A 27,186-nucleotide genomic window follows, 5' to 3' on the forward strand; every position below is an offset into this window, starting at 1 on the left:
TTACCCTGACATCACATATTTTCCTGTGTTGGACAACAATGTGTTGCTTTGTACAATACGTCCAGAAAAAGCATCTGCTGTGGTTGTTGTGGCCGAGAGGTTAAGGCGATGGACTAGAAATCCATTGGGGTCTCCCCGCGCAGGTTCGAGTCCTGCCAACAACGCGAAATGTCTTTTGAATTCTCCCAGAGACCAGGTCTCAAACAACAGCTACTTTGGAGTTGCAGTACATTTAGGTTTCTGCATCAGATGCAGAAAGTAGAGACTTGACTCAACTTGTATTGAAATGTGTTGAAGACATAATGAATGTTTGCTAAACAAGCTCACTTGGGTCACTTCAGTTTCTCATGCCCAAACTTGCTTTTCCATTTGTGTCTAACCATGTGCTTTTTCTTGCACTGTCTCATAAAGTATAGGTCATTGGTGACTTCATCAACAGCAGTGTTGGCAGTCCAATCCAAATACGTAGTTTGTTGCGGAAATTCAAAACAACACTTTTGTCTTGGCGGTGGTAGAGTGTTGATCATAGTTGCATTGGAAGCAGCTGACCTAGGTTCCATTCCCAGCTATTGAAGCCAGTTCTTCTCAGCCAGTGCATACAACTGATTTGTCTTCTCCTTTCCAGTGTGTCATCAGCATGGCTGTGTTACGGTGGTTGCTTCACACAGTAGTTTGTGTATGATGCTCGTTGCCATGGTGCTAATCATGGAAATTTTTGGCACTGGCCATGGGAGCAGTAACAGCAGTTCCCAAGTGTTTTCATCTGTCAATCTTCCCTCAGGTACGCTCCTCAATGGTTTGTGTGCAGTATGGTTTGGGGGCTGAACAAGCGATGGTGTTATAGTGGTAAGCATAGCTGCCTTCCAAGAAGTTTAAACGGGTTCGATTCCCGGCCATCGCAGATAGCGGAGTGCATTGTATGTAGCAAGCTCGAAAGATTTTCATCCTTTCGTGTCACTGCAGCTGTGCCCTGCACTATACTGGAATGGCAATTCAGGGTCTGGCGTCTGCCACTCATTTTTCCATGCTTGCTTCATGACTTTGGAAGAGAACAAACTCACCATTGCATGGGCTTCCCCCGAGAGTTCTGGCAGATGAAAACTTTGCAGGGTCAAATTGCCTACCTCTGGACACTTGCCTCGTCACTCTGCTTTGCTTGCTTTCTTTCTGCCAATCTGTCCCATTTCCTCAGAGCCTAAACTTGTTTTCCATTCCAAGGTGCGTCGGTATCACCCACTTTGCAGCTTGCAGACATTAGGTGTAAAGTACCCAAGACGAGGGGGGTGCTCCAGGCAAGGGGTGGTTTTGTCCTGGCCAAATGGTTTAAAAGGCTGGAATCCTTTGGGGTTTTGCCCATGCAGGTTCGAGTTCCACCAGCAACAGTGATTTGGAGGTATGTGTGCACCCGACAGTGGAGGTTTATTCCTGACAAGCAGACGAGTGGCTCACCAAGGAATTCAGATAACAACGCCCTCACGGCAACAAAGTCATGCCCACATCACTCTCATGACTCCAGCTAGCCTCCCACTTGTTGGACAGAAGTATATCCCTCACTCAGATGGGCAAAGACTCTCACACATAGGCCTCGTTAACCTTTTCAAATTTTCTATGGTTAGCAACAGCAACAGCCCTTCCGAATAGTCATGCACAAGGTCAGCCCCAGCCCAGAGATTGCCAGCTCTAGTGCTCCATCTGTTCTGTACAGGCAGAGGGGATGTAGCTCAGTGGTAGAGCGCATGCTTTGCATGTATGAGGCCCCGGGTTCAATCCCCGGCATCTCCAACAACGTTCCTGCTGGTGTGTCTCCAGTCTGAACAAGGGTGTCAGTGACACCAGCGGGCAGCCACATGACCTGCGGACTTCAGGCCTGCTGCCTCTTAGCAACATCCTTCAGCAAGACAGGTCCTCTTGCAGGAATTGGTGCTTCTCTTACCCTGACATCACATATTTTCCTGTGTTGGACAACAATGTGTTGCTTTGTACAATACGTCCAGAAAAAGCATCTGCTGTGGTTGTTGTGGCCGAGAGGTTAAGGCGATGGACTAGAAATCCATTGGGGTCTCCCCGCGCAGGTTCGAGTCCTGCCAACAACGCGAAATGTCTTTTGAATTCTCCCAGAGACCAGGTCTCAAACAACAGCTACTTTGGAGTTGCAGTACATTTAGGTTTCTGCATCAGATGCAGAAAGTAGAGACTTGACTCAACTTGTATTGAAATGTGTTGAAGACATAATGAATGTTTGCTAAACAAGCTCACTTGGGTCACTTCAGTTTCTCATGCCCAAACTTGCTTTTCCATTTGTGTCTAACCATGTGCTTTTTCTTGCACTGTCTCATAAAGTATAGGTCATTGGTGACTTCATCAACAGCAGTGTTGGCAGTCCAATCCAAATACGTAGTTTGTTGCGGAAATTCAAAACAACACTTTTGTCTTGGCGGTGGTAGAGTGTTGATCATAGTTGCATTGGAAGCAGCTGACCTAGGTTCCATTCCCAGCTATTGAAGCCAGTTCTTCTCAGCCAGTGCATACAACTGATTTGTCTTCTCCTTTCCAGTGTGTCATCAGCATGGCTGTGTTACGGTGGTTGCTTCACACAGTAGTTTGTGTATGATGCTCGTTGCCATGGTGCTAATCATGGAAATTTTTGGCACTGGCCATGGGAGCAGTAACAGCAGTTCCCAAGTGTTTTCATCTGTCAATCTTCCTCAGGTACGCTCCTCAATGGTTTGTGAGCAGTATGGATTGGGGGCTGAACCAGCGATGGTGGTATAGTGGTAAGCATAGCTGCCTTCCAAGCAGTTGACCCGGGTTCGATTCCCAGCCATCGCAGATAGCGGAGTGCATTGTATGTAGCAAGCTCGAAAGATTTTCATCCTTTCGTGTCACTGCAGCTGTGCCCTGCACTATACTGGAATGGCAATTCAGGGTCTGGCGTCTGCCACTCATTTTTCCATGCTTGCTTCATGACTTTGGAAGAGAACAAACTCACCATTGCATGGGCTTCCCGAGAGTTCTGGCAGATGAAAACTTTGCAGGGTCAAATTGCCTACCTCTGGACACTTGCCTCGTCACTCTGCTTTGCTTGCTTTCTTTCTGCCAATCTGTCCCATTTCCTCAGAGCCTAAACTTGTTTTCCATTCCAAGGTGCGTCGGTATCACCCACTTTGCAGCTTGCAGACATTAGGTGTCAAGTACCCAAGACGAGGGGGGTGCTCCAGGCAAGGGGTGGTTTTGTCCTGGCCAAATGGTTTAAAAGGCTGGAATCCTTTGGGGTTTTGCCCATGCAGGTTCGAGTTCCACCAGCAACAGTGATTTGGAGGTATGTGTGCACCCGACAGTGGAGGTTTATTCCTGACAAGCAGACGAGTGGCTCACCAAGGAATTCAGATAACAACGCCCTCACGGCAACAAAGTCATGCCCACATCACTCTCATGACTCCAGCTAGCCTCCCACTTGTTGGACAGAAGTATATCCCTCACTCAGATGGGCAAAGACTCTCACACATAGGCCTCGTTAACCTTTTCAAATTTTCTATGGTTAGCAACAGCAACAGCCCTTCCGAATAGTCATGCACAAGGTCAGCCCCAGCCCAGAGATTGCCAGCTCTAGTGCTCCATCTGTTCTGTACAGGCAGAGGGGATGTAGCTCAGTGGTAGAGCGCATGCTTTGCATGTATGAGGCCCCGGGTTCAATCCCCGGCATCTCCAACAACGTTCCTGCTGGTGTGTCTCCAGTCTGAACAAGGGTGTCAGTGACACCAGCGGGCAGCCACATGACCTGCGGACTTCAGGCCTGCTGCCTCTTAGCAACATCCTTCAGCAAGACAGGTCCTCTTGCAGGAATTGGTGCTTCTCTTACCCTGACATCACATATTTTCCTGTGTTGGACAACAATGTGTTGCTTTGTACAATACGTCCAGAAAAAGCATCTGCTGTGGTTGTTGTGGCCGAGAGGTTAAGGCGATGGACTAGAAATCCATTGGGGTCTCCCCGCGCAGGTTCGAGTCCTGCCAACAACGCGAAATGTCTTTTGAATTCTCCCAGAGACCAGGTCTCAAACAACAGCTACTTTGGAGTTGCAGTACATTTAGGTTTCTGCATCAGATGCAGAAAGTAGAGACTTGACTCAACTTGTATTGAAATGTGTTGAAGACATAATGAATGTTTGCTAAACAAGCTCACTTGGGTCACTTCAGTTTCTCATGCCCAAACTTGCTTTTCCATTTGTGTCTAACCATGTGCTTTTTCTTGCACTGTCTCATAAAGTATAGGTCATTGGTGACTTCATCAACAGCAGTGTTGGCAGTCCAATCCAAATACGTAGTTTGTTGCGGAAATTCAAAACAACACTTTTGTCTTGGCGGTGGTAGAGTGTTGATCATAGTTGCATTGGAAGCAGCTGACCTAGGTTCCATTCCCAGCTATTGAAGCCAGTTCTTCTCAGCCAGTGCATACAACTGATTTGTCTTCTCCTTTCCAGTGTGTCATCAGCATGGCTGTGTTACGGTGGTTGCTTCACACAGTAGTTTGTGTATGATGCTCGTTGCCATGGTGCTAATCATGGAAATTTTTGGCACTGGCCATGGGAGCAGTAACAGCAGTTCCCAAGTGTTTTCATCTGTCAATCTTCCCTCAGGTACGCTCCTCAATGGTTTGTGTGCAGTATGGTTTGGGGCTGAACAAGCGATGGTGGTATAGTGGTAAGCATAGCTGCCTTCCAAGCAGTTGACCCGGGGTCGATTCCCAGCCATCGCAGATAGCGGAGTGCATTGTATGTAGCAAGCTCGAAAGATTTTCATCCTTTCGTGTCACTGCAGCTGTGCCCTGCACTATACTGGAATGGCAATTCAGGGTCTGGCGTCTGCCACTCATTTTTCCATGCTTGCTTCATGACTTTGGAAGAGAACAAACTCACCATTGCATGGGCTTCCCCCGAGAGTTCTGGCAGATGAAAACTTTGCAGGGTCAAATTGCCTACCTCTGGACACTTGCCTCGTCACTCTGCTTTGCTTGCTTTCTTTCTGCCAATCTGTCCCATTTCCTCAGAGCCTAAACTTGTTTTCCATTCCAAGGTGCGTCGGTATCACCCACTTTGCAGCTTGCAGACATTAGGTGTAAAGTACCCAAGACGAGGGGTGCTCCAGGCAAGGGGTGGTTTTGTCCTGGCCAAATGGTTTAAAAGGCTGGAATCCTTTGGGGTTTTGCCCATGCAGGTTCGAGTTCCACCAGCAACAGTGATTTGGAGGTATGTGTGCACCCGACAGTGGAGGTTTATTCCTGACAAGCAGACGAGTGGCTCACCAAGGAATTCAGATAACAACGCCCTCACGGCAACAAAGTCATGCCCACATCACTCTCATGACTCCAGCTAGCCTCCCACTTGTTGGACAGAAGTATATCCCTCACTCAGATGGGCAAAGACTCTCACACATAGGCCTCGTTAACCTTTTCAAATTTTCTATGGTTAGCAACAGCAACAGCCCTTCCGAATAGTCATGCACAAGGTCAGCCCCAGCCCAGAGATTGCCAGCTCTAGTGCTCCATCTGTTCTGTACAGGCAGAGGGGATGTAGCTCAGTGGTAGAGCGCATGCTTTGCATGTATGAGGCCCCGGGTTCAATCCCGGCATCTCCAACAACGTTCCTGCTGGTGTGTCTCCAGTCTGAACAAGGGTGTCAGTGACACCAGCGGGCAGCCACATGACCTGCGGACTTCAGGCCTGCTGCCTCTTAGCAACATCCTTCAGCAAGACAGGTCCTCTTGCAGGAATTGGTGCTTCTCTTACCCTGACATCACATATTTTCCTGTGTTGGACAACAATGTGTTGCTTTGTACAATACGTCCAGAAAAAGCATCTGCTGTGGTTGTTGTGGCCGAGAGGTTAAGGCGATGGACTAGAAATCCATTGGGGTCTCCCCGCGCAGGTTCGAGTCCTGCCAACAACGCGAAATGTCTTTTGAATTCTCCCAGAGACCAGGTCTCAAACAACAGCTACTTTGGAGTTGCAGTACATTTAGGTTTCTGCATCAGATGCAGAAAGTAGAGACTTGACTCAACTTGTATTGAAATGTGTTGAAGACATAATGAATGTTTGCTAAACAAGCTCACTTGGGTCACTTCAGTTTCTCATGCCCAAACTTGCTTTTCCATTTGTGTCTAACCATGTGCTTTTTCTTGCACTGTCTCATAAAGTATAGGTCATTGGTGACTTCATCAACAGCAGTGTTGGCAGTCCAATCCAAATACGTAGTTTGTTGCGGAAATTCAAAACAACACTTTTGTCTTGGCGGTGGTAGAGTGTTGATCATAGTTGCATTGGAAGCAGCTGACCTAGGTTCCATTCCCAGCTATTGAAGCCAGTTCTTCTCAGCCAGTGCATACAACTGATTTGTCTTCTCCTTTCCAGTGTGTCATCAGCATGGCTGTGTTACGGTGGTTGCTTCACACAGTAGTTTGTGTATGATGCTCGTTGCCATGGTGCTAATCATGGAAATTTTTGGCACTGGCCATGGGAGCAGTAACAGCAGTTCCCAAGTGTTTTCATCTGTCAATCTTCCCCTCAGGTACGCTCCTCAATGGTTTGTGTGCAGTATGGTTTGGGGGCTGAACAAGCGATGGTGGTATAGTGGTAAGCATAGCTGCCTTCCAAGCAGTTGACCCGGGTTCGATTCCCGGCCATCGCAGATAGCGGAGTGCATTGTATGTAGCAAGCTCGAAAGATTTTCATCCTTTCGTGTCACTGCAGCTGTGCCCTGCACTATACTGGAATGGCAATTCAGGGTCTGGCGTCTGCCACTCATTTTTCCATGCTTGCTTCATGACTTTGGAAGAGAACAAACTCACCATTGCATGGGCTTCCCCCGAGAGTTCTGGCAGATGAAAACTTTGCAGGGTCAAATTGCCTACCTCTGGACACTTGCCTCGTCACTCTGCTTTGCTTGCTTTCTTTCTGCCAATCTGTCCCATTTCCTCAGAGCCTAAACTTGTTTTCCATTCCAAGGTGCGTCGGTATCACCCACTTTGCAGCTTGCAGACATTAGGTGTAAAGTACCCAAGACGAGGGGGGTGCTCCAGGCAAGGGGTGGTTTTGTCCTGGCCAAATGGTTTAAAAGGCTGGAATCCTTTGGGGTTTTGCCCATGCAGGTTCGAGTTCCACCAGCAACAGTGATTTGGAGGTATGTGTGCACCCGACAGTGGAGGTTTATTCCTGACAAGCAGACGAGTGGCTCACCAAGGAATTCAGATAACAACGCCCTCACGGCAACAAAGTCATGCCCACATCACTCTCATGACTCCAGCTAGCCTCCCACTTGTTGGACAGAAGTATATCCCTCACTCAGATGGGCAAAGACTCTCACACATAGGCCTCGTTAACCTTTTCAAATTTTCTATGGTTAGCAACAGCAACAGCCCTTCCGAATAGTCATGCACAAGGTCAGCCCCAGCCCAGAGATTGCCAGCTCTAGTGCTCCATCTGTTCTGTACAGGCAGAGGGGATGTAGCTCAGTGGTAGAGCGCATGCTTTGCATGTATGAGGCCCCGGGTTCAATCCCGGCATCTCCAACAACGTTCCTGCTGGTGTGTCTCCAGTCTGAACAAGGGTGTCAGTGACACCAGCGGGCAGCCACATGACCTGCGGACTTCAGGCCTGCTGCCTCTTAGCAACATCCTTCAGCAAGACAGGTCCTCTTGCAGGAATTGGTGCTTCTCTTACCCTGACATCACATATTTTCCTGTGTTGGACAACAATGTGTTGCTTTGTACAATACGTCCAGAAAAAGCATCTGCTGTGGTTGTTGTGGCCGAGAGGTTAAGGCGATGGACTAGAAATCCATTGGGGTCTCCCGCAGGTTCGAGTCCTGCCAACAACGAAATGTCTTTTGAATTCTCCCAGAGACCAGGTCTCAAACAACAGCTACTTTGGAGTTGCAGTACATTTAGGTTTCTGCATCAGATGCAGAAAGTAGAGACTTGACTCAACTTGTATTGAAATGTGTTGAAGACATAATGAATGTTTGCTAAACAAGCTCACTTGGGTCACTTCAGTTTCTCATGCCCAAACTTGCTTTTCCATTTGTGTCTAACCATGTGCTTTTTCTTGCACTGTCTCATAAAGTATAGGTCATTGGTGACTTCATCAACAGCAGTGTTGGCAGTCCAATCCAAATACGTAGTTTGTTGCGGAAATTCAAAACAACACTTTTGTCTTGGCGGTGGTAGAGTGTTGATCATAGTTGCATTGGAAGCAGCTGACCTAGGTTCCATTCCCAGCTATTGAAGCCAGTTCTTCTCAGCCAGTGCATACAACTGATTTGTCTTCTCCTTTCCAGTGTGTCATCAGCATGGCTGTGTTCGTGGTTGCTTCACACAGTAGTTTGTGTATGATGCTCGTTGCCATGGTGCTAATCATGGAAATTTTTGGCACTGGCCATGGGAGCAGTAACAGCAGTTCCCAAGTGTTTTCATCTGTCAATCTTCCCCTCAGGTACGCTCCTCAATGGTTTGTGTGCAGTATGGGTTGGGGGCTGAACAAGCGATGGTGGTATAGTGGTAAGAATAGCTGCCTTCCAAGCAGTTGACCCGGGTTCGATTCGGCCATCGCAGATAGCGGAGTGCATTGTATGTAGCAAGCTCGAAAGATTTTCATCCTTTCGTGTCACTGCAGCTGTGCCCTGCACTATACTGGAATGGCAATTCAGGGTCTGGCGTCTGCCACTCATTTTTCCATGCTTGCTTCATGACTTTGGAAGAGAACAAACTCACCATTGCATGGGCTTCCCGAGAGTTCTGGCAGATGAAAACTTTGCAGGGTCAAATTGCCTACCTCTGGACACTTGCCTCGTCACTCTGCTTTGCTTGCTTTCTTTCTGCCAATCTGTCCCATTTCCTCAGAGCCTAAACTTGTTTTCCATTCCAAGGTGCGTCGGTATCACCCACTTTGCAGCTTGCAGACATTAGGTGTCAAGTACCCAAGGACGAGGGGTGCTCCAGGCAAGGGGTGGTTTTGTCCTGGCCAAATGGTTTAAAAGGCTGGAATCCTTTGGGGTTTTGCCCATGCAGGTTCGAGTTCCACCAGCAACAGTGATTTGGAGGTATGTGTGCACCCGACAGTGGAGGTTTATTCCTGACAAGCAGACGAGTGGCTCACCAAGGAATTCAGATAACAACGCCCTCACGGCAACAAAGTCATGCCCACATCACTCTCATGACTCCAGCTAGCCTCCCACTTGTTGGACAGAAGTATATCCCTCACTCAGATGGGCAAAGACTCTCACACATAGGCCTCGTTAACCTTTTCAAATTTTCTATGGTTAGCAACAGCAACAGCCCTTCCGAATAGTCATGCACAAGGTCAGCCCCAGCCCAGAGATTGCCAGCTCTAGTGCTCCATCTGTTCTGTACAGGCAGAGGGGATGTAGCTCAGTGGTAGAGCGCATGCTTTGCATGTATGAGGCCCCGGGTTCAATCCCGGCATCTCCAACAACGTTCCTGCTGGTGTGTCTCCAGTCTGAACAAGGGTGTCAGTGACACCAGCGGGCAGCCACATGACCTGCGGACTTCAGGCCTGCTGCCTCTTAGCAACATCCTTCAGCAAGACAGGTCCTCTTGCAGGAATTGGTGCTTCTCTTACCCTGACATCACATATTTTCCTGTGTTGGACAACAATGTGTTGCTTTGTACAATACGTCCAGAAAAAGCATCTGCTGTGGTTGTTGTGGCCGAGAGGTTAAGGCGATGGACTAGAAATCCATTGGGGTCTCCCCGCGCAGGTTCGAGTCCTGCCAACAACGCGAAATGTCTTTTGAATTCTCCCAGAGACCAGGTCTCAAACAACAGCTACTTTGGAGTTGCAGTACATTTAGGTTTCTGCATCAGATGCAGAAAGTAGAGACTTGACTCAACTTGTATTGAAATGTGTTGAAGACATAATGAATGTTTGCTAAACAAGCTCACTTGGGTCACTTCAGTTTCTCATGCCCAAACTTGCTTTTCCATTTGTGTCTAACCATGTGCTTTTTCTTGCACTGTCTCATAAAGTATAGGTCATTGGTGACTTCATCAACAGCAGTGTTGGCAGTCCAATCCAAATACGTAGTTTGTTGCGGAAATTCAAAACAACACTTTTGTCTTGGCGGTGGTAGAGTGTTGATCATAGTTGCATTGGAAGCAGCTGACCTAGGTTCCATTCCCAGCTATTGAAGCCAGTTCTTCTCAGCCAGTGCATACAACTGATTTGTCTTCTCCTTTCCAGTGTGTCATCAGCATGGCTGTGTTACGGTGGTTGCTTCACACAGTAGTTTGTGTATGATGCTCGTTGCCATGGTGCTAATCATGGAAATTTTTGGCACTGGCCATGGGAGCAGTAACAGCAGTTCCCAAGTGTTTTCATCTGTCAATCTTCCCCTCAGGTACGCTCCTCAATGGTTTGTGTGCAGTATGGTTTGGGGGCTGAACAAGCGATGGTGGTATAGTGGTAAGCATAGCTGCCTTCCAAGCAGTTGACCCGGGTTCGATTCCCAGCCATCGCAGATAGCGGAGTGCATTGTATGTAGCAAGCTCGAAAGATTTTCATCCTTTCGTGTCACTGCAGCTGTGCCCTGCACTATACTGGAATGGCAATTCAGGGTCTGGCGTCTGCCACTCATTTTTCCATGCTTGCTTCATGACTTTGGAAGAGAACAAACTCACCATTGCATGGGCTTCCCCCGAGAGTTCTGGCAGATGAAAACTTTGCAGGGTCAAATTGCCTACCTCTGGACACTTGCCTCGTCACTCTGCTTTGCTTGCTTTCTTTCTGCCAATCTGTCCCATTTCCTCAGAGCCTAAACTTGTTTTCCATTCCAAGGTGCGTCGGTATCACCCACTTTGCAGCTTGCAGACATTAGGTGTCAAGTACCCAAGACGAGGGGGGTGCTCCAGGCAAGGGGTGGTTTTGTCCTGGCCAAATGGTTTAAAAGGCTGGAATCCTTTGGGGTTTTGCCCATGCAGGTTCGAGTTCCACCAGCAACAGTGATTTGGAGGTATGTGTGCACCCGACAGTGGAGGTTTATTCCTGACAAGCAGACGAGTGGCTCACCAAGGAATTCAGATAACAACGCCCTCACGGCAACAAAGTCATGCCCACATCACTCTCATGACTCCAGCTAGCCTCCCACTTGTTGGACAGAAGTATATCCCTCACTCAGATGGGCAAAGACTCTCACACATAGGCCTCGTTAACCTTTTCAAATTTTCTATGGTTAGCAACAGCAACAGCCCTTCCGAATAGTCATGCACAAGGTCAGCCCCAGCCCAGAGATTGCCAGCTCTAGTGCTCCATCTGTTCTGTACAGGCAGAGGGGATGTAGCTCAGTGGTAGAGCGCATGCTTTGCATGTATGAGGCCCCGGGTTCAATCCCCGGCATCTCCAACAACGTTCCTGCTGGTGTGTCTCCAGTCTGAACAAGGGTGTCAGTGACACCAGCGGGCAGCCACATGACCTGCGGACTTCAGGCCTGCTGCCTCTTAGCAACATCCTTCAGCAAGACAGGTCCTCTTGCAGGAATTGGTGCTTCTCTTACCCTGACATCACATATTTTCCTGTGTTGGACAACAATGTGTTGCTTTGTACAATACGTCCAGAAAAAGCATCTGCTGTGGTTGTTGTGGCCGAGAGGTTAAGGCGATGGACTAGAAATCCATTGGGGTCTCCCGCAGGTTCGAGTCCTGCCAACAACGTGAAAGTCTTTTGAATTCTCCCAGAGACCAGGTCTCAAACAACAGCTACTTTGGAGTTGCAGTACATTTAGGTTTCTGCATCAGATGCAGAAAGTAGAGACTTGACTCAACTTGTATTGAAATGTGTTGAAGACATAATGAATGTTTGCTAAACAAGCTCACTTGGGTCACTTCAGTTTCTCATGCCCAAACTTGCTTTTCCATTTGTGTCTAACCATGTGCTTTTTCTTGCACTGTCTCATAAAGTATAGGTCATTGGTGACTTCATCAACAGCAGTGTTGGCAGTCCAATCCAAATAGTTTGTTGTTGGAAATTCAAAACAACACTTTTGTCTTGGCGGTGGTAGAGTGTTGATCATAGTTGCATTGGAAGCAGCTGACCTAGGTTCCATTCCCAGCTATTGAAGCCAGTTCTTCTCAGCCAGTGCATACAACTGATTTGTCTTCTCCTTTCCAGTGTGTCATCAGCATGGCTGTGTTACGGTGGTTGCTTCACACAGTAGTTTGTGTATGATGCTCGTTGCCATGGTGCTAATCATGGAAATTTTTGGCACTGGCCATGGGAGCAGTAACAGCAGTTCCCAAGTGTTTTCATCTGTCAATCTTCCCCTCAGGTACGCTCCTCAATGGTTTGTGTGCAGTATGGTTTGGGGGCTGAACAAGCGATGGTGGTATAGTGGTAAGCATAGCTGCCTTCCAAGCAGTTGACCGGGTTCGATTCCCGCCATCGCAGATAGCGGAGTGCATTGTATGTAGCAAGCTCGAAAGATTTTCATCCTTTCGTGTCACTGCAGCTGTGCCCTGCACTATACTGGAATGGCAATTCAGGGTCTGGCGTCTGCCACTCATTTTTCCATGCTTGCTTCATGACTTTGGAAGAGAACAAACTCACCATTGCATGGGCTTCCCGAGAGTTCTGGCAGATGAAAACTTTGCAGGGTCAAATTGCCTACCTCTGGACACTTGCCTCGTCACTCTGCTTTGCTTGCTTTCTTTCTGCCCATCTGTCCCATTTCCTCAGAGCCTAAACGTGTTTTCCATTCCAAGGTGCGGCGGTATCACCCACTTTGCAGCTTGCAGACATAAGGTGTCAAGTACCCAAGACGAGGGGGGTGCTCCAGGCAAGGGGTGGTTTTGTCCTGGCCAAATGGTTTAAAAGGCTGGAATCCTTTGGGGTTTTGCCCATGCAGGTTCGAGTTCCACCAGCAACAGTGATTTGGAGGTATGTGTGCACCCGACAGTGGAGGTTTATTCCTGACAAGCAGACGAGTGGCTCACCAAGGAATTCAGATAACAACGCCCTCACGGCAACAAAGTCATGCCCACATCACTCTCATGACTCCAGCTAGCCTCCCACTTGTTGGACAGAAGTATATCCCTCACTCAGATGGGCAAAGACTCTCACACATAGGCCTCGTTAACCTTTTCAAATTTTCTATGGTTAGCAACAGCAACAGCCCTTCCGAATAGTCATGCACAAGGTCAGCCCCAGCCCAGAGATTGCCAGCTCTAGTGCTCCATCTGTTCTGTACAGGCAGAGGGGATGTAGCTCAGTGGTAGAGCGCATGCTTTGCATGTATGCGGCCCCGGTTCAATCCCGGCATCTCCAACAACGTTCCTGCTGGTGTGTCTCCAGTCTGAACAAGGGTGTCAGTGACACCAGCGGGCAGCCACATGACCTGCGGACTTCAGGCCTGCTGCCTCTTAGCAACATCCTTCAGCAAGACAGGTCCTCTTGCAGGAATTGGTGCTTCTCTTACCCTGACATCACATATTTTCCTGTGTTGGACAACAATGTGTTGCTTTGTACAATACGTCCAGAAAAAGCATCTGCTGTGGTTGTTGTGGCCGAGAGGTTAAGGCGATGGACTAGAAATCCATTGGGGTCTCCCCGCAGGTTCGAGTCCTGCCAACAACGTGAAAGTCTTTTGAATTCTCCCAGAGACCAGGTCTCAAACAACAGCTACTTTGGAGTTGCAGTACATTTAGGTTTCTGCATCAGATGCAGAAAGTAGAGACTTGACTCAACTTGTATTGAAATGTGTTGAAGACATAATGAATGTTTGCTAAACAAGCTCACTTGGGTCACTTCAGTTTCTCATGCCCAAACTTGCTTTTCCATTTGTGTCTAACCATGTGCTTTTTCTTGCACTGTCTCATAAAGTATAGGTCATTGGTGACTTCATCAACAGCAGTGTTGGCAGTCCAATCCAAATACGTAGTTTGTTGCGGAAATTCAAAACAACACTTTTGTCTTGGCGGTGGTAGAGTGTTGATCATAGTTGCATTGGAAGCAGCTGACCTAGGTTCCATTCCCAGCTATTGAAGCCAGTTCTTCTCAGCCAGTGCATACAACTGATTTGTCTTCTCCTTTCCAGTGTGTCATCAGCATGGCTGTGTTACGGTGGTTGCTTCACACAGTAGTTTGTGTATGATGCTCGTTGCCATGGTGCTAATCATGGAAATTTTTGGCACTGGCCATGGGAGCAGTAACAGCAGTTCCCAAGTGTTTTCATCTGTCAATCTTCCCCTCAGGTACGCTCCTCAATGGTTTGTGTGCAGTATGGTTTGGGGGCTGAACAAGCGATGGTGGTATAGTGGTAAGCATAGCTGCCTTCCAAGCAGTTGACCCGGGTTCGATTCCCGGCCATCGCAGATAGCGGAGTGCATTGTATGTAGCAAGCTCGAAAGATTTTCATCCTTTCGTGTCACTGCAGCTGTGCCCTGCACTATACTGGAATGGCAATTCAGGGTCTGGCGTCTGCCACTCATTTTTCCATGCTTGCTTCATGACTTTGGAAGAGAACAAACTCACCATTGCATGGGCTTCCCCCGAGAGTTCTGGCAGATGAAAACTTTGCAGGGTCAAATTGCCTACCTCTGGACACTTGCCTCGTCACTCTGCTTTGCTTGCTTTCTTTCTGCCAATCTGTCCCATTTCCTCAGAGCCTAAACTTGTTTTCCATTCCAAGGTGCGTCGGTATCACCCACTTTGCAGCTTGCAGACATTAGGTGTCAAGTACCCAAGACGAGGGGGGTGCTCCAGGCAAGGGGTGGTTTTGTCCTGGCCAAATGGTTTAAAAGGCTGGAATCCTTTGGGGTTTTGCCCATGCAGGTTCGAGTTCCACCAGCAACAGTGATTTGGAGGTATGTGTGCACCCGACAGTGGAGGTTTATTCCTGACAAGCAGACGAGTGGCTCACCAAGGAATTCAGATAACAACGCCCTCACGGCAACAAAGTCATGCCCACATCACTCTCATGACTCCAGCTAGCCTCCCACTTGTTGGACAGAAGTATATCCTCACTCAGATGGACAAAGACTCTCACACATAGGCCTCGTTAACCTTTTCAAATTTTCTATGGTTAGCAACAGCAACAGCCCTTCCGAATAGTCATGCACAAGGTCAGCCCCAGCCCAGAGATTGCCAGCTCTAGTGCTCCATCTGTTCTGTACAGGCAGAGGGGATGTAGCTCAGTGGTAGAGCGCATGCTTTGCATGTATGAGGCCCCGGGTTTGAGGCCCCAGGTTCAATCCCTGACATCTCCAACAACATTCCTGCTGGTGTGTCTCCAGTCTGAACAAGGGTGTCAGTGACACCAGCGGGCAGCCACATGACCTGTGGACTTCAGGCCTGCTGCCTCTTAGCAACATCCTTCAGCAAGACAGGTCCTCTTGCAGGAATTGGTGCTTCTCTTACCCTGACATCACATATTTTCCTGTGTTGGACAACAATGTGTTGGTTTGTACAATACGTCCAGAAAAAGCATCTGCTGTGGTTGTTGTGGCCGAGAGGTTAAGGCGATGGACTTGAAATCCATTGGGGTCTCCCCGCGCAGGTTCGAGTCCTGCCAACAACGTGAAAGTCTTTTGAATTCTCCCAGAGACCAGGTCTCAAACAACAGCTACTTTGGAGTTGCAGTACATTTAGGTTTCTGCATCAGATGCAGAAAGTAGAGACTTGACTCAACTTGTATTGAAATGTGTTGAAGACATAATGAATGTTTGCTAAACAAGCTCACTTGGGTCACTTCAGTTTCTCATGCCCAAACTTGCTTTTCCATTTGTGTCTAACCATGTGCTTTTTCTTGCACTGTCTCATAAAGTATAGGTCATTGGTGACTTCATCAACAGCAGTGTTGGCAGTCCAATCCAAATACGTAGTTTGTTGCGGAAATTCAAAACAACACTTTTGTCTTGGCGGTGGTAGAGTGTTGATCATAGTTGCATTGGAAGCAGCTGACCTAGGTTCCATTCCCAGCTATTGAAGCCAGTTCTTCTCAGCCAGTGCATACAACTGATTTGTCTTCTCCTTTCCAGTGTGTCATCAGCATGGCTGTGTTACGGTGGTTGCTTCACACAGTAGTTTGTGTATGATGCTCGTTGCCATGGTGCTAATCATGGAAATTTTTGGCACTGGCCATGGGAGCAGTAACAGCAGTTCCCAAGTGTTTTCATCTGTCAATCTTCCCCTCAGGTACGCTCCTCAATGGTTTGTGTGCAGTATGGTTTGGGGCTCAACAAGCGATGGTGGTATAGTGGTAAGCATAGCTGCCTTCCAAGCAGTTGACCCGGTTCGATTCGGCCATCGCAGATAGCGGAGTGCATTGTATGTAGCAAGCTCGAAAGATTTTCATCCTTTCGTGTCACTGCAGCTGTGCCCTGCACTATACTGGAATGGCAATTCAGGGTCTGGCGTCTGCCACTCATTTTTCCATGCTTGCTTCATGACTTTGGAAGAGAACAAACTCACCATTGCATGGGCTTCCCCCGAGAGTTCTGGCAGATGAAAACTTTGCAGGGTCAAATTGCCTACCTCTGGACACTTGCCTCGTCACTCTGCTTTGCTTGCTTTCTTTCTGCCAATCTGTCCCATTTCCTCAGAGCCTAAACTTGTTTTCCATTCCAAGGTGCGTCGGTATCACCCACTTTGCAGCTTGCAGACATCAGGTGTAAAGTACCCAAGACGAGGGGGGTGCTCCAGGCAAGGGGTGGTTTTGTCCTGGCCAAATGATTTAAAAGGCTGGAATCCTTTGGGGTTTTGCCCATGCAGGTTCGAGTTCCACCAACAACAGTGATTTGGAGGTATGTGTGCACCCGACAGTGGAGGTTTATTCCTGACAAGCAGACGATTGGCTCACCAAGGAATTCAGATAACAACGCCCTCACGGCAACAAAGTCATGCCCACATCACTCTCATGACTCCAGCTAGCCTCCCACTTGTTGGACAGAAGTATATCCCTCACTCAGATGGGCAAAGACTCTCACACATAGGCCTCGTTAACCTTTTCAAATTTTCTATGGTTAGCAACAGCAACAGCCCTTCCGAATAGTCATGCACAAGGTCAGCCCCAGCCCAGAGATTGCCAGCTCTAGTGCTCCATCTGTTCTGTACAGGCAGAGGGGATGTAGCTCAGTGGTAGAGCGCATGCTTTGCATGTATGAGGCCCCGGGTTTGAGGCCCCAGGTTCAATCCCTGACATCTCCAACAACATTCCTGCTGGTGTGTCTCCAGTCTGAACAAGGGTGTCAGTGACACCAGCGGGCAGCCACATGACCTGTGGACTTCAGGCCTGCTGCCTCTTAGCAACATCCTTCAGCAAGACAGGTCCTCTTGCAGGAATTGGTGCTTCTCTTACCCTGACATCACATATTTTCCTGTGTTGGACAACAATGTGTTGGTTTGTACAATACGTCCAGAAAAAGCATCTGCTGTGGTTGTTGTGGCCGAGAGGTTAAGGCGATGGACTTGAAATCCATTGGGGTCTCCCCGCGCAGGTTCGAGTCCTGCCAACAACGTGAAAGTCTTTTGAATTCTCCCAGAGACCAGGTCTCAAACAACAGCTACTTTGGAGTTGCAGTACATTTAGGTTTCTGCATCAGATGCAGAAAGTAGAGACTTGACTCAACCTGTATTGAAATGTGTTGAAGACATAATGAATGTTTGCTAAACAAGCTCACTTGGGTCACTTCAGTTTCTCATGCCCAAACTTGCTTTTCCATTTGTGTCTAACCATATGCTTTTTCTTGCACTGTCTCATAAAGTATAGGTCATTGGTGACTTCATCAACAGCAGTGTTGGCAGTCCAATCCAAATATGTAGTTTGTTGAGGAAATTCAAACAACACTTTTGTCTTGGCAGTGGTAGAGTGTTGATCATAGTTGCATTGGAAGCAGCTGACCTAGGTTCCATTCCCAGCTATTGAAGCCAGTTCTTCTCAGCCAGTGCATACAACTGATTTGTCTTCTCCTTTCCAGTGTGTCATCAGCATGGCTGTGTTACGGTGGTTGCTTCACACAGTAGTTTGTGTATGATGCTCGTTGCCATGGTGCTAATCATAGAAAGTTTTGGCACTGGCCATGGGAGCAGTAACAGCAGTTCCCAAGTGTTTTCATCTGTCAATCTTCCCCTCAGGTACGCTCCTCAATGCTTTGTGTGCAGTATGGTTTGGGGGCTCAACAAGCGATGGTGGTATAGTGGTAAGCATAGCTGCCTTCCAAGCAGTTGACCCGGGTTCGATTCCCGGCCATCGCAGATAGCGGAGTGCATTGTATGTAGCAAGCTCGAAAGATTTTCATCCTTTCGTGTCACTGCAGCTGTGCCCTGCACTATACTGGAATGGCAATTCAGGGTCTGGCGTCTGCCACTCATTTTTCCATGCTTGCTTCATGACTTTGGAAGAGAACAAACTCACCATTGCATGGGCTTCCCCCGAGAGTTCTGGCAGATGAAAACTTTGCAGGGTCAAATTGCCTACCTCTGGACACTTGCCTCGTCACTCTGCTTTGCTTGCTTTCTTTCTGCCAATCTGTCCCATTTCCTCAGAGCCTAAACTTGTTTTCCATTCCAAGGTGCGTCGGTATCACCCACTTTGCAGCTTGCAGACATCAGGTGTAAAGTACCCAAGACGAGGGGGGTGCTCCAGGCAAGGGGTGGTTTTGTCCTGGCCAAATGATTTAAAAGGCTGGAATCCTTTGGGGTTTTGCCCATGCAGGTTCGAGTTCCACCAACAACAGTGATTTGGAGGTATGTGTGCACCCGACAGTGGAGGTTTATTCCTGACAAGCAGACGATTGGCTCACCAAGGAATTCAGATAACAACGCCCTCACGGCAACAAAGTCATGCCCACATCACTCTCATGACTCCAGCTAGCCTCCCACTTGTTGGACAGAAGTATATCCCTCACTCAGATGGGCAAAGACTCTCACACATAGGCCTCGTTAACCTTTTCAAATTTTCTATGGTTAGCAACAGCAACAGCCCTTCCGAATAGTCATGCACAAGGTCAGCCCCAGCCCAGAGATTGCCAGCTCTAGTGCTCCATCTGTTCTGTACAGGCAGAGGGGATGTAGCTCAGTGGTAGAGCGCATGCTTTGCATGTATGAGGCCCCGGGTTTGAGGCCCCAGGTTCAATCCCTGACATCTCCAACAACATTCCTGCTGGTGTGTCTCCAGTCTGAACAAGGGTGTCAGTGACACCAGCGGGCAGCCACATGACCTGTGGACTTCAGGCCTGCTGCCTCTTAGCAACATCCTTCAGCAAGACAGGTCCTCTTGCAGGAATTGGTGCTTCTCTTACCCTGACATCACATATTTTCCTGTGTTGGACAACAATGTGTTGGTTTGTACAATACGTCCAGAAAAAGCATCTGCTGTGGTTGTTGTGGCCGAGAGGTTAAGGCGATGGACTTGAAATCCATTGGGGTCTCCCCGCGCAGGTTCGAGTCCTGCCAACAACGTGAAAGTCTTTTGAATTCTCCCAGAGACCAGGTCTCAAACAACAGCTACTTTGGAGTTGCAGTACATTTAGGTTTCTGCATCAGATGCAGAAAGTAGAGACTTGACTCAACCTGTATTGAAATGTGTTGAAGACATAATGAATGTTTGCTAAACAAGCTCACTTGGGTCACTTCAGTTTCTCATGCCCAAACTTGCTTTTCCATTTGTGTCTAACCATATGCTTTTTCTTGCACTGTCTCATAAAGTATAGGTCATTGGTGACTTCATCAACAGCAGTGTTGGCAGTCCAATCCAAATATGTAGTTTGTTGCGGAAATTCAAACAACACTTTTGTCTTGGCAGTGGTAGAGTGTTGATCATAGTTGCATTGGAAGCAGCTGACCTAGGTTCCATTCCCAGCTATTGAAGCCAGTTCTTCTCAGCCAGTGCATACAACTGATTTGTCTTCTCCTTTCCAGTGTGTCATCAGCATGGCTGTGTTACGGTGGTTGCTTCACACAGTAGTTTGTGTATGATGCTCGTTGCCATGGTGCTAATCATAGAAAGTTTTGGCACTGGCCATGGGAGCAGTAACAGCAGTTCCCAAGTGTTTTCATCTGTCAATCTTCCCCTCAGGTACGCTCCTCAATGCTTTGTGTGCAGTATGGTTTGGGGGCTCAACAAGCGATGGTGGTATAGTGGTAAGCATAGCTGCCTTCCAAGCAGTTGACCCGGGTTCGATTCCCAGCCATCGCAGATAGCGGGGCGCATTGTATGTAGCAAGCTCGACACAAGCGGGCAGTCACATGACCTGTTGACTTCAGGCCTGCTGCCTCTTAGTAACATCCTTCAGCAAGACACATGCTCTTGCAGGAATTGGTGCTTTTCTTACCCTGACACCACATATTTTCCTGTGTTGGAAAACAATGTGTTTGTTTGTACAATACGTCCAGAAAAAGCATCTGCTGAGAGAGTCTTTTGCTTTTGGATAAAAGGTATGCTTTGGTAGTAAAACATCAAGTTTATGTATTCCCTTGCATTTTAATAGCTGCGCTTGGTATTTATATGTTGATATAGTTCGTAGCTTGAGTGTATTTGTAACGTTAACTGTCCGTAGTTAAGTTTGTTGTCAGGTGTGTTTACATTCCCGTTCACTTTAAGCTAATGAACATACATTTTATTTAATTATCATACTGTCATTTATATAATAAAAACAAACATTTGGCAGTCTATGCTGGCATATATCATTATAAAGCCCAATTGTCTTGGCGTGAACATGTCTCCCTCTGGTCTTCAGTAGTAATTTGAAGTGAAAAACTTCTTCCAGATTTCATAATGTTGACATATGTCTGTATTAGGACTGGGCAATTAATCACAAATTAAATTAAATCGCAGAAGGTGCAATGTTTCATTGACTTGAAAATACCCGTTTAAAACCTTTTTCTGCAGCAAAGATATTATGCATTACATGCCATGCAATCATCCAAGCGCAGTTTTTTAATGAACAGTCCTACAAAAAAATCGTACTTTCTTTATTTTTGTACGTTTTCTAATCAAATATGAGAATGACATGAAAATTATCACTCCCTTCAGTACAAGAATTCATGCAATAGGAGTCTAAATCATCATAATTGGATATTTTTTATTTTTATTTTTTTACCTAAAATTGTATTGTTATAGTATAGAACAATTTATTGCTTGTGTTTGTTGGAAAATAAATAAGATTAGGAACTTCAGAAATAATTGCATATCAAATCACGATTGCAATGTTGGGGGAAAAAATTGCAACTAGATTATTTTCTCAAATTGTTCAGCCCAGGTATATATACAATAAAATCTATTCAATTCTATTCATACTGTAATCATACACTTAATTCTCATTATTCTACTTTCTGTGTGTTGTTACTGTGCAGAGCTGAGGTCCGTGTTGGTAGTGTGCCCACCAGACATTTATACAGCCAACTTCTGCAGATCAACAGTACATTTTCAGTTATGTTTTTGTAGAGGGTGCACTGCAGAGCAATAGTGGTTGAAAAAGTTTTGCTGTTCTTGATGTTCAATCAGTGCATTACAGTGAAATAATTAACTGCATATACCTATACATGCTAACTGTTGAAAAAAATACAACCTATTTTTGCTCTTTGACTCTCACACTGTGCCTTACAGTTCTAGAAATGACGAAGACAGGAAAACCAGATGAATACTGGGCAGGTGTCTTATCCCTGTATGCCCAAGGCAAATACCGGTTTTCAACAGGCAAGAAGCCAGGGGCCAAGAGGTGGAAAGCTGCCATTCAGCGCATTGACACTCGTCCATTAACTTCTGTTTTCAACCAGAGAGTCTGTGAATATGACATCTTTGGTAAAAAAAAAAAAAAAAAATCCTTGCAGGTGTGGATATCATAGGGTAAGTGATGATCTTTTTTATTTAATGTAGATATTCTTGTTGACTGGTAGTGTCATAAAATATTGTGTGAACTTTTCTGATCTGCAGTTCCCATATTGAAAATGAAAATTCATTGTTTTCACATCTGTTTTGCTTCCTTACTACTTGCACTAATCACTAAATTTTACGATGAAGTTAAAACCTGTGATAATGCTAAGGAAAAAAGTAAACTTTATTTTTCCCCAGTCTGCCCTGCAGACAGGCTCATCAGCCACACAGAGCAGCTCAAGTTCAGGGAGAGCTTCAGCAGACCCAGCTGCACAGAGCAGCTCAGGGAGACCCCCGGCAGACCCAGCCGCACAGAGCAGCTCAGGGAGACCCCCGGCAGACCCAGCCCCACAGAACAGCTCAGGGAGACCCCCGGCAGACACAGCCACACAAAGCAGCTCAGGGAGTCCTCCGGCAGACCCAGCCACCCAGAGTAGACCAGGGAGACCCCCGGCAGTCCCAGCCTCACAAAGCAGCTCAGGGAGACCCCATGCAGACCCAACCGCACAGAACAGCTCAGGGAGTCCTTCGGCAGACCCAGTCATCCAGAGCAAATCAGGGAGACCCCCGGCAGTCCCAGCCACACAAAGCAGCTCAGGAAGACCCCATGCAGACCCAGCTGCACAGAACAGCTCAGGGAGACCCCCGGCAGACACAGCCACACAGAGCAGCTCAGGGGCTTCTCAAAATATAAAATGTTCTCTTTGTAGTGAGGATGTTAATGTTGAACAGTTCACTGAACATTTATCTGACTTTCATGCAGAGGAGAGTTGTGACCTGTGTGGGAAAAAGGTCAGTGGTGCAGTTGAGCTGCTTCTCCACATTGAAGAAGGCCATCTTCTGGAAAGTAGTGTGTGTAATGCTTCACAAGAGCACCTACCACTATCACCAGTACAACATTCACAACATCCACTACCACCACAACCACAACGTCCAACACTGAAGCCACTACAGCCACCCCCACCAACGCCACTACAGCCGCCCCCAACAAAGCCACTACAGCCACCCTCACCAACGCCCCTACAGCCGCCCCCACCAAAGCCACTACAGCCACCCTCACCAATGCCCCTACAGCCGCCCCCACCAAAGCCACTACAGCCAACCTCACCAACGCCACTACAGCTGCCCCCACCAAAGCCACTACAGCCACCCCCACCAACGCCACTACAGCCACCCCCACCATTGCCACTACAGCCGCCCTCACCAATGCCACTACAGCCACCCCCACCAAGGCCACTACAGCCAAGACAGCTGCCATCAAAATTGGCTCAACATATTCCTCTCCCTTCTCCTCCCCCTGCCACATGGTCATATTTGAGGCCACCTGAAGTTAACTGGGGGAGTTTTCTCCCCAGTCATTTCTTGCGGGTCATCAAACCAGCTGACTGGGAGTGGATTGCCCAGTGCCTGTATGAGCCCACTGGACAGTTGAGGCAACGGTTCACCCAGAACTGGTTCAACCCACCCAATCCACCAAAGCTGACAGCTGCAGCGCCTGATCCAGGGAAGTACTTTATGCAGCAAATGTTTCTGTGGGCACCCATGCACATGTGGGCGTTCCTCTCAAGTGCCATCAGTGCAACGCAAAAATGCACCACTTGGGGATTTACACCAAAGTAAGGGAGGTAATTGACGTTGACTCGAGATATTACTTGGTTGGTGGTGACTATCCTAGATGCAGTAGGTGTGTGATCCCTGTTTGTCCCTGGAGTTCAGAGGTATTAAGCCAGTTAGACCCTGCACACAGAAACAAGTTTCCTGCAGTTTTAACAACACAACTTGCCCTGGACAGGAAGTGTGTGACTGTGCTTAAGCCTCGAACTCTGGGAAACAGCTCCAGCTACCTCCAGCAGGCATTAGAGGAAGCACAATTGAGTACTTGTCTGACTGTGAGCTTCATAAGAAGAGGAGTGATGAAAGGTGTCATTACTTCAACATATGGTAGAATCTTGAAGCTCGACTCCAATAAAAAGGTACTGGCAAATCTATGTTAACTTTGAAAAATCTTGTTTTATCATCAATCAGAATTTTTTTCTTTCATAACACGATGACACTGAAATATTGTCTTTTTTCCCCAGATCACTAAGAAACTGGCTGGCAACATTTCAGACACAGCTACCTGGATGACCAATGTCAGCAATGAATGTGGTCAGATACTCAACTGTGTGCTAACTACTGCAGAAGGAGATGGCCTGGATGAAATGTGCCAAGGGATTGTTTCGCGCTACAGGGATGCTGGGGAGCCAGAGCCAGAGGTCATTTATGTTGATCAAGACTGTTGCAGTGAGAGAGGTTTGTCAGATCCGTAACTTGTCTTACGATGTCGTTTAAATGGTATACATTCAGTAATACTTTGTATTTATGGTCAGTTGCTGATTTCCATAAAACACATTGGAAATGTAGATAGGCTCTTATTAAAAAAACACTGGGCCTTCTTGTTCTTCCATTCAGGTGAACCCCCGGTCCTTGTTTTCTTTCGGCCATGGAGCACAAAGGTCAGGCTGGACATCTTCCATTTCATACGGAGATTTACATCTGGTCTCACCACGGAGCACTATCTGCTTTATGGGACCTTCTGCTCAAAGCTGTCCAGCTGTATTTTTGAGTGGGACAAGGATGACATCAGTCGTCTGAAGGATGCCAAGCGGTCAGAACTGAAGAGGAAACATGGTGGTCAACCTCCAACTGAAGCACAAGTTCTATCCAGCATCGGCTCCAAGGAACTTGCAAGGCACTGCAGGAGGAGAACTCGAGGGGTGGAGTAAATAAGAATCTCAATTCAGGGCTTGTTGTCATCCATGTGAGAACTGACGGACACATCAGGTTTGCGGTTAATTAACCCGGACAGCATGACACGTGTGGGAGGTGCAACAGAAGCACTTGCCATGTATTCAAGATCCTCCCAGCATTGAGCTTTATACCAAACTTGGCTCAGGTGTGCAGAAGGTAGACAAGTTTTTGGATGTGCTGAGATGTGGCAGGGGGTCCTCTTCTGTTGAAAGTTTTCATCGCCACCAGTGTACCTTCATTCCAGGTGAATCAAAATAAATAGTCCTGTTCATTGATAGTGGTGCATTATAGTTATGCACATCATTGAATGAATGCCACGGTTTCACTGATCTTAATCATGTTGTTTGTTTGTTTGTATTTTGCAGGGTGGAGATCCAATGCAATGCACACACAAATGTACATGCTTGAGCGGGGGACCCGATGGAACATCAACCGTGCTCGGGAAGCTGTGCATCTAAGAAGTGCAATGCACTCCAGACTCTATGATGTCCGCCTCACGTGCAACCTCAGTTCCCTCAGTAATCGAGTTCTTGGCCGGTCACTCGTTCCAGAGTTTATTCCACCCAGGAGACCGACTGGTGAGATGTTACAGAAGATGATATTACCAACAACAAACATCTCTTCCTGTTCTTGTATATTAGAATGAAAAATTGTGTTATTTTTTTGAATGACATACATTCTTTTTTTTTTTTTTTTCATGTTGCCTTTTGTCCATAGATGAGCACATTGCTGTGGAGTATCTGCTGGCTCAGTCTGGCAGAGGTGACATGCTGCAACTGCAACCCCACAAGGAACTGGACATCACACTGCCAGACATGCAGGATGAAGTTGAGGACGACTATCCTGATGCCACCATGAGTGACCCATCTGACATTCTGGCTGAAAACCAACCTGAAGCCCTCATGAGAGAAGATCACCCAGACGTGTCATCTCCTCAGACTCCAGTTGTTGATTTTGGACCCTGCACATCACCTCAGGTGCACTGACTGCAGGAGCAGCATTAATGTTATAAAACATGAATTAGTTATGGTCACTATTTGAATATTTGTTTACCTTGGCTCGAAGAGAAAAATACTTACCTGTGGAAAGAAAGATTGCTCACTGGCAATACTAGCTATCAAAACACCTGTAAAGAGAAAAATATTTACCTGTGGAAAGAAAGATTGCTCACTGGCAATACTAGCTATCAAAACACCTGTAAAGAGAAAAATGGTTACCTGTGGAAAGAAAATTACTCACTGGGAGTTTTAGCTATCAAAACATCTGTAAAGAGAAAAATACTTACCATAATACCTGAGCTGATGTTGGAATTTGTCTTTTTTTGGTTCAACATTCATAAACCAGTGGATTTTGCAATTTGTGACTTCCTTTTCTTTTAGCTGCTTTCCTCTCACATATGACTCAGTCTCTCACAGTCCCCTCCGGTCCTGACAGTCCTGGCAACAACGCCACAAGTGGACCTTGCACATCACAGCAGGTAGTAAAACTAATTGTCATTCAGTGATATTGTGATCCATATTTGATTAAAATGACCAGAAAATGTCACCAAAAATGTAAGATAGTTATGTACATACTGCACAACTGCAGATCTTAAGTGTCTACACTGAGACCAAGACTAATTTCCATGAGTGTAGAAAAAACAGGCAAGGGGTGGTTTTGTCCTGGCCAAATGGTTTGGCCAAATGGCTAACCCAGCCATCGCAGATAGTGGTGAGCTTTGTATGTAGCAAGCTCGTAAGATCTTCATCCTTTCATGTCAGTGTGGCTTGCACTATACTGGAATTGCAAATTTACTGTCTTGCATGGCTGTGTTACGGTGGTTGCTTCACACAGTAGTTTGTGTATGATGCTCGTTGCCATGGTGCTAATCATGGAAATTTTTGGCACTGGCCATGGGAGCAGTAACAGCAGTTCCCAAGTGTTTTCATCTGTCAATCTTCCCCTCAGGTACGCTCCTCAATGGTTTGTGTGCAGTATGGTTTGGGGGCTCAACAAGCGATGGTGGTATAGTGGTAAGCATAGCTGCCTTCCAAGCAGTTGACCCGGGTTCGATTCCCGGCCATCGCAGATAGCGGAGTGCATTGTATGTAGCAAGCTCGAAAGATTTTCATCCTTTCGTGTCACTGCAGCTGTGCCCTGCACTATACTGGAATGGCAATTCAGGGTCTGGCGTCTGCCACTCATTTTTCCATGCTTGCTTCATGACTTTGGAAGAGAATGAACTCACCACTGCATGGGCTTCCCCTGAGAGTTCTAGCAGATGAAAACTTTGCACGGGCCAAACTGCGTACCTCTGGACTCTTGCCCCGTCACTCTGCTTTGCTTGCTTTCTTTCTGCCAATTTGTCCCATTTCCTCAGAGCCTAAACTTGTTTTCCATTCCAATGTGTGTCATTATCACCCACTTTGCAGCCTGCAGTCATTAGGTGCAAAGTACCCAAGACGAGGGGGGGGGTGCTCCAGGCAAGGGGTGGTTTTGTCCTGGCCAAATGGTTTAAAAGGTTGGAATCCTTTGGGGTTTTGCCC

At 47.2% G+C, this 27,186-nt stretch overlaps 29 non-coding genes across 29 annotated transcripts; all 29 read left to right on the plus strand.

Annotated features, from left to right (window-relative positions):
* The first annotated feature begins 82 nt into the window (after positions 1 to 82).
* Positions 83 to 164, plus strand: trnas-aga. Its single transcript has one exon. It is a non-coding gene; the product is annotated as a tRNA-Ser (tRNA).
* Positions 165 to 1,710: 1,546 nt separating this feature from the next.
* Positions 1,711 to 1,782, plus strand: trnaa-ugc. The gene has a single exon. It is a non-coding gene; the product is annotated as a tRNA-Ala (tRNA).
* Positions 1,783 to 2,011: 229 nt separating this feature from the next.
* trnas-aga lies at positions 2,012 to 2,093 on the plus strand. The gene has a single exon. It is a non-coding gene; the product is annotated as a tRNA-Ser (tRNA).
* A 664-nt stretch (positions 2,094 to 2,757) lies between these two features.
* trnag-ucc lies at positions 2,758 to 2,829 on the plus strand. Its single transcript has one exon. It is a non-coding gene; the product is annotated as a tRNA-Gly (tRNA).
* An 807-nt stretch (positions 2,830 to 3,636) lies between these two features.
* Positions 3,637 to 3,708, plus strand: trnaa-ugc. The gene has a single exon. It is a non-coding gene; the product is annotated as a tRNA-Ala (tRNA).
* A 229-nt stretch (positions 3,709 to 3,937) lies between these two features.
* Positions 3,938 to 4,019, plus strand: trnas-aga. Its single transcript has one exon. It is a non-coding gene; the product is annotated as a tRNA-Ser (tRNA).
* A 664-nt stretch (positions 4,020 to 4,683) lies between these two features.
* Positions 4,684 to 4,755, plus strand: trnag-ucc. Its single transcript has one exon. It is a non-coding gene; the product is annotated as a tRNA-Gly (tRNA).
* Positions 4,756 to 5,562: 807 nt separating this feature from the next.
* Positions 5,563 to 5,633, plus strand: trnaa-ugc. The gene has a single exon. It is a non-coding gene; the product is annotated as a tRNA-Ala (tRNA).
* A 229-nt stretch (positions 5,634 to 5,862) lies between these two features.
* trnas-aga lies at positions 5,863 to 5,944 on the plus strand. The gene has a single exon. It is a non-coding gene; the product is annotated as a tRNA-Ser (tRNA).
* Positions 5,945 to 6,610: 666 nt separating this feature from the next.
* On the plus strand, positions 6,611 to 6,682 carry trnag-ucc. The gene has a single exon. It is a non-coding gene; the product is annotated as a tRNA-Gly (tRNA).
* An 809-nt stretch (positions 6,683 to 7,491) lies between these two features.
* On the plus strand, positions 7,492 to 7,562 carry trnaa-ugc. The gene has a single exon. It is a non-coding gene; the product is annotated as a tRNA-Ala (tRNA).
* Positions 7,563 to 7,791: 229 nt separating this feature from the next.
* trnas-aga lies at positions 7,792 to 7,870 on the plus strand. The gene has a single exon. It is a non-coding gene; the product is annotated as a tRNA-Ser (tRNA).
* Positions 7,871 to 9,408: 1,538 nt separating this feature from the next.
* trnaa-ugc lies at positions 9,409 to 9,479 on the plus strand. The gene has a single exon. It is a non-coding gene; the product is annotated as a tRNA-Ala (tRNA).
* Positions 9,480 to 9,708: 229 nt separating this feature from the next.
* Positions 9,709 to 9,790, plus strand: trnas-aga. The gene has a single exon. It is a non-coding gene; the product is annotated as a tRNA-Ser (tRNA).
* A 666-nt stretch (positions 9,791 to 10,456) lies between these two features.
* trnag-ucc lies at positions 10,457 to 10,528 on the plus strand. The gene has a single exon. It is a non-coding gene; the product is annotated as a tRNA-Gly (tRNA).
* Positions 10,529 to 11,337: 809 nt separating this feature from the next.
* Positions 11,338 to 11,409, plus strand: trnaa-ugc. The gene has a single exon. It is a non-coding gene; the product is annotated as a tRNA-Ala (tRNA).
* A 229-nt stretch (positions 11,410 to 11,638) lies between these two features.
* trnas-aga lies at positions 11,639 to 11,717 on the plus strand. The gene has a single exon. It is a non-coding gene; the product is annotated as a tRNA-Ser (tRNA).
* A 1,539-nt stretch (positions 11,718 to 13,256) lies between these two features.
* trnaa-ugc lies at positions 13,257 to 13,326 on the plus strand. The gene has a single exon. It is a non-coding gene; the product is annotated as a tRNA-Ala (tRNA).
* A 229-nt stretch (positions 13,327 to 13,555) lies between these two features.
* On the plus strand, positions 13,556 to 13,635 carry trnas-aga. The gene has a single exon. It is a non-coding gene; the product is annotated as a tRNA-Ser (tRNA).
* A 665-nt stretch (positions 13,636 to 14,300) lies between these two features.
* On the plus strand, positions 14,301 to 14,372 carry trnag-ucc. Its single transcript has one exon. It is a non-coding gene; the product is annotated as a tRNA-Gly (tRNA).
* An 808-nt stretch (positions 14,373 to 15,180) lies between these two features.
* On the plus strand, positions 15,181 to 15,266 carry trnaa-ugc. Its single transcript has one exon. It is a non-coding gene; the product is annotated as a tRNA-Ala (tRNA).
* Positions 15,267 to 15,495: 229 nt separating this feature from the next.
* trnas-uga lies at positions 15,496 to 15,577 on the plus strand. Its single transcript has one exon. It is a non-coding gene; the product is annotated as a tRNA-Ser (tRNA).
* Positions 15,578 to 17,119: 1,542 nt separating this feature from the next.
* Positions 17,120 to 17,205, plus strand: trnaa-ugc. Its single transcript has one exon. It is a non-coding gene; the product is annotated as a tRNA-Ala (tRNA).
* A 229-nt stretch (positions 17,206 to 17,434) lies between these two features.
* Positions 17,435 to 17,516, plus strand: trnas-uga. Its single transcript has one exon. It is a non-coding gene; the product is annotated as a tRNA-Ser (tRNA).
* A 664-nt stretch (positions 17,517 to 18,180) lies between these two features.
* trnag-ucc lies at positions 18,181 to 18,252 on the plus strand. Its single transcript has one exon. It is a non-coding gene; the product is annotated as a tRNA-Gly (tRNA).
* An 809-nt stretch (positions 18,253 to 19,061) lies between these two features.
* trnaa-ugc lies at positions 19,062 to 19,147 on the plus strand. The gene has a single exon. It is a non-coding gene; the product is annotated as a tRNA-Ala (tRNA).
* A 229-nt stretch (positions 19,148 to 19,376) lies between these two features.
* trnas-uga lies at positions 19,377 to 19,458 on the plus strand. The gene has a single exon. It is a non-coding gene; the product is annotated as a tRNA-Ser (tRNA).
* A 664-nt stretch (positions 19,459 to 20,122) lies between these two features.
* trnag-ucc lies at positions 20,123 to 20,194 on the plus strand. The gene has a single exon. It is a non-coding gene; the product is annotated as a tRNA-Gly (tRNA).
* A 6,462-nt stretch (positions 20,195 to 26,656) lies between these two features.
* On the plus strand, positions 26,657 to 26,728 carry trnag-ucc. The gene has a single exon. It is a non-coding gene; the product is annotated as a tRNA-Gly (tRNA).
* The last annotated feature ends 458 nt before the right edge of the window (positions 26,729 to 27,186 follow it).

The sequence above is a fragment of the Cheilinus undulatus genome, linkage group 18 (assembly GCF_018320785.1).
Source record: "Cheilinus undulatus linkage group 18, ASM1832078v1, whole genome shotgun sequence".
Lineage (NCBI taxonomy): Eukaryota > Metazoa > Chordata > Actinopteri > Labriformes > Labridae > Cheilinus > Cheilinus undulatus.